Consider the following 5,790-nt stretch of genomic DNA (forward strand, 5'->3'; position numbering starts at 1 on the left):
AATTGATATATGAAAATCTTTAAAACTCAATCTGGATTGGAATTAAATTTGAAATATAAAAATGAATTTGAAATTTTAAAGTCAAATTGGACTTTTAAATTGAGGTTTTTGAAATAAGATAGAATTTGAAAATAGAAAGAAGAATTTGAATTTATAAGAATTGAAGATTGATTTGAGAAGTGAAGAAAATATTTGAATAATTATCTCAAAATCACTTGGATTTTGAAATAATATGAAAAGAATTTTGAAAATATGATGTAATTCTATCCTAAATGATGAATGAATTTAAAAGGAATTTGAAAATTGAATTTGAAATGCATATTTCATTCTTTAAGTGAATTGAAATAAGATTGAAGATATAATACAATTTCTGACTATGGTCATAAAATGTATTATATAATAATCTATATTTAAATTCAAGTGAAGAATAAAACATATTTTGGTGTCTTTATAGAGTTTAAAATAAAATTAACTCTCAATATATCCTGACTATGGCCATTGATATATATTTTGAGTTAATTTTAAGTTAAACTCAGATAAAGGAAGAAAATTTTTAAAAAAATATGATGATTTTTGAAAAGAGATCCAGTGTGGATCTAATGTTATTCCATAAAAGGTGAAAATCATAAGTTTTGTTCACACCTTGACTATGGTCATTGATGCAAATCGTCGACTTAGGATTTAATCACCTTTTATTAGAATGGCGCACGTGCCATTCGTGTTTCCATTCATGAATTTTTGAAATAAAAGAGGAAAATGACATGAAACAAGCAATTCTAGAGGATGTACATGCTCATACATTCTAATCTAGGCGAAAAATATAAAATTCTCATTGATGTCTAGCTATTACACTTCTGAAATTGAAATGAAAATTATAGTTTCTAAGCTAAGAAGAGAAATAACCCTTTTCATACATTTCCTGCAAAATAGGGTTAGCATAAAAGCATGGAAGACATTACACCAAAACCTATATGCATATATCCAGATGAAATGCCTACATGAAAGGAGTACGTGTGAATGCATGATAGGGTGGTGGGGATGGGCATAAATATAGGTATATTTTGAAGACTCCATCCAGCTCACCGATTTCAATAACATTGGATAGTGAATTGTCAATCACAAGAACATGTTCAATGAAACGATATCATGGATCAATCATTATAACAACACTTTGATTTCAACAAGGTGAGATTGATATTACATCAACATATGGATTTCATATATCATAATCAATACATTGGTTTTAACAAAGTGAGATCAACAGCACAACAGTGTGTTTATTCTCAACAAAGCACAACAATGATCATTATAGCAATACAGTGATTTTGGCAAGATGAAGGCAATGGGTGCAGTGGTGATGGGGTGAAGGTAGAAGTGCATAGGTTGGAATGCAATGATGGTGGGGTACTTGCTGGTGCTGGACAACAAGTGATGGTACTGCGTATATGTGAGATCGCAGCAGTTGACTGCGTGTGTTGTTGTGGGAATCACAACAGAGGGAAGCATGCTAGGCACTGGGACAGTGGTGCAGTGCTGTGAGTCTGGCAGTGCACAGGGGACATAGGATTTGGGGGTTGCTGAACTGTGAATGGATGACAGGCAAATGGGGCTGTAGCATGGGATGTGAGATGGGAGAATGGACATGCTTTGACAAATGTATGATGAAGATGATGCTGCAAAGATGAGCGGTGGGTGGAATTGGATGTGTTGGGAGCACTGTGGTGAGAGGTGCAGGTGAGTGTACATAGGAGATGATGCGAGATGTTTTTTGATCCTTTGATCAACCTGGCTTTGGATCTATTGCCATTCAAACTTTTGATAATAAGAAGCACCTCTTCATTAAGCATTATAGTTCCCAATCAAAATCTGGCACTAGGTGGTTCTCTGTTCAAATGAATCCAGAACAAAAATGAAATTCACAGGGCAAAGTAGTGTTCCCTATAAAGTTGATAGGCGTTGCCAAACTTGATTCTGAAATATGTTCATTCGCACAAGAAGCAAGCAAACAGGGATATCATTCTTGGCTGGAACACTACACAAAACTTTCCATACTGTGACCAACATCCTCAAAGGTGGATGTAGTTCCTGAAAAACTAGTGTCAGTTCTGTATCTTCTCATAAAACCAATGCCAAGCTCCAGTAACAAGTGTCTGGTGTCGCATATTTATTCAATGAAGGTTTGATAATCCTGTCGATAGGAACAAATCTGCATTGAGTCTCTCCATTCTGATAATCTGTTTCAAATTGCACTCTAAGGGTTGGCATTATTACCACAGACTCTTTCTTAACCACCTTCCCATGTAATGCCATCATAAAATAAAAACAAAATTCTCCAGAGGTAAGATATTCCCAAACTTTTATTACACAAGAATATATAGCAAAAAATTGCCAATGGGGCAAGAATCATTGCCCATAAGAGAAAACGGCTTATACGACACTTTTGAACTACAATATAATGAGAATTTACAGACAACATTGACATTGCACTGCCATCATGTATGTATATAACCTTGCTGGAACAAAGAGATACTAACAAAAATCAGAAGACCTGATCGACAATGATCAGGAGCTACGACCTGTAACTATCCCAACCCAATTCTAATAGCACATAATTCTAGAGTTTTGGGTTGCACATGGATTTCATCAGCGAGCCAATCTCAAATTCTTGATGGGATATATCGGTTAAACAAACCTTGTAAAGAGTGCACCCGCGTGAAGGTGGTGAAGGACTGGGTTGCGGTGAAGGGTGTGTAGTACGTAAATATGAATGTGGCTGTTGTTGTAGCTACAGTGGGTGGTGAAGAAGTGAATGCTGATATTTTGCAGACTGAAAATGGTGGAATGAGGTATATGCATAAAGTGGAGTTAGTGCCCATACCTTCTTTACTTAGATCCTTGTTCAGCATGGTAATTGTTCCAAACTTAGTTACCGCAAAATAATCATAAATAACTACAGCAGATATGGCAAACATTTCCATATTCGAAATCAGATAATACAGAGAACAGCAAAATAACAAGAAGAAAAAGGAAAGAAAAGAAGTAATAACCATGAAACTGTAATAAGTTTTATCAAACCTTAGAGTGCAACAATCACCTAAAATGCTTAAATTCAAACCTGTCAAATCGTATAATGCAGATCCTTATCTTATCAGATGGACACGTATGGTATGCGGTGGGGATGAATTGGTGAGCATAGAGCAGCAGGTGACTTGGATGAAGCTGATTTAGATTGGAAGAATGCTTTCCCTCCGTTGGAGATCACACTTGGATTGCTAGGAGATTGATCTAACAATAACCCATGAGCTTGAATCTTCAAGCTAAGCAACAAACTTGAATCATCCAGCAAGGTAAAGATTAGCTCGCGTGACAAAATCTTGAAACCAAAAATGGTCAAATTATTTCCTGATATGCTAGTGCTCACAGAGTTTTATACTTCCGCTTGAAGGGGATGTTGTTAGACTTGTGCCTTACCCAACACCATTAGGCGTTATCTGAACTTCAAAGCTACACTGGGTCATGAACAACAATCTGGACAAGAGCAGATGCTATTTGAGATACAATCAATGGAAGAAAAAAAAAGAATGTCCCAGTCGTTGCTATTTCTAAAACGAGTTATGGATAAGCCCTTGGATATTTCAGAATAGGGTATCGACCTCAGATCGACACTGATTAAGGCCAATACTTATGATGCCCAATTATTTGATGTAAAATATGATACTTCAACCATGAAAATCACCATGAAAACTCAATACAAAAATGAAAGAAACGAATTCTAGAAAATAAAATGCGTAATTAAGAGAACCTGAAATGAAAAAAGGGAAGAGAAGAAGAAATTATCCACGGTAAACCTTCAAAAACCAGAGGGACAAACTCAGAGGGGAAAATAGCAATTCTTACCATAACGGAGCTGTGAAGGAGAGGAGTCTTTCCTCTAAACCCTGGGTGGATTCAATTCCATCGAACAAGAAACACAGAGAAAGGAAAAGGGGAGAAATAGAATATCTAATAAAATACGAACCCAAATACAAAAATGGAACGAAAATACAAATCAGAACTACCATATGTAGATCGATGATGGCACAGATCAATGCATAAAATGAGATTTGAAGCAAAAATGCAGCCTAAATAAAATCGAAAACAAGGATTCAAATGTATACAGCTAATTACGACTAACAAAAAACAAAAAAAAAAAATGAAAAATATGTTGGAACATGGAATTCCATTGGCCGTAGCACAGGGATGTATTGGAATTGCTATAAGCAACCCAATACCATCCAAGGTACATTAATGGGGATCAAAAACAGAAAATCAGAAGAAAAATTTAGAGAAAGCTAAGAAGGAAGAAGGATACTCACCGTAGTTTTGCAGGGATTCTGAAGGATGGGGAGGAGGCTTTTCAGTAGCCTAGAGGGGAGGAAAGGGGTCAACAGTGGAAGAAGAGATTGAGAAGGAGGGATTCAATCCCAATGGGGAGCAGATGCGGGGGTGAAGAGGCAGTGCTGAGGGCTTCCCCCTTCACGCCCTTTTAAAGAGGGAGAAGAAGAATCGGGAAGGGGATGCTGTTGGAGATGAGCGAGAGAGGAGAAGGAAGGCAGGTGTGATCATCGCAAATTTTTTTCTATACTCTTGTTGGTTTCTCTCTCTTTCTTCTCTTTCCCTTTTCTAACCTCTATTTTCCTCTTTTTTTGAAGGGAGGAAAAATAAAAGAAAGAAAAGAAAGAGAGAAGAGAAAAGAAAGAAAGAAAGAGAGAAGAGGAATTCTTTTGCGCGGTCTCACTTGACCTTGATTTGAAAAATATTTAGAAATTTAACTTGCCTCCGTTTTGAAAATATTTGCGGGAAAATGGAGAGACGGGATTCGCTCGTCGGTACGAGGTTCGACCGTTCCTGACGCCTTTACCAGGGGTAATTGAACCAAGGATCGAATCTATGCCTTTTGCTTTGCCTAAATATTATCTAAGAATTTATTCTAAATCTAAATGCACAAAGAATCATGCTTGTGCAATGCAAAGATGTATGCTATTTTGAAAAACATGTTTTGAAGATTTCCAAGTATCCTGAGATGAACTTGGTAATGGAGTGAAGACATGTTTGAATCTTAACTTTAGAACTTGAGATAGATCAGAGAAGTTCTAAGTTTTTGAAGTAAATCAGAGTTTAGAAGAATCTTTGATTTTTGAGAAAAAATGATTTGAAGCTTTGAAAATAAAGTTTCAAAGTCGGAAATGGACTTTGAATTTGAACTTAATTTTAGGAAAGGAAATGAATACTTGGGATGGAATTGAATTTGAAGTTTGAAATTTAGAATGGGTCTGAGATATCCAAATGGTATTTAAAAATAGAGATGAATTTAAGGAATTTAATTATGATCTGTAGATGGATTTAGATTTGAAATCTGGAGATGAAATGGATTTGGTTTTTAAAAAAGTTGGACTTGGGAATGAAATTGGATCTTAAAATGGATTTGGATTTTGGAATCTGAGATCCAAAGTGAAATTGGGTTCTAGACCCAAAAATGAATTTTGGATCTGAAGCCTGAGATCCAAGATGGAAGTTGAGTTCTGGATCCTAAATGGAATGGGATCAGAAGATGGGATCCAAAAGTAGTATTGAATTCCAGATCCGAAAATGGAATTGGATCTGAAGTCTGAGATCCAAAGTAAAACTGGATTCTAAATCCTAAGTGGATTTGGATCTGAAGTCTAGGATCCAAAATGAAATTGGATTCTGGATCCTAAAGAAAATTTTTGGATCTAAAGTCTAAGATCCAAAGTGGAACTGGGTTCTAGA

This window comes from Nuphar pumila, chromosome 16 (assembly GCF_984573655.1).
Source record: "Nuphar pumila chromosome 16, dmNupPumi1.hap1.1, whole genome shotgun sequence".
In the NCBI taxonomy this organism is placed as follows: domain Eukaryota; kingdom Viridiplantae; phylum Streptophyta; class Magnoliopsida; order Nymphaeales; family Nymphaeaceae; genus Nuphar; species Nuphar pumila.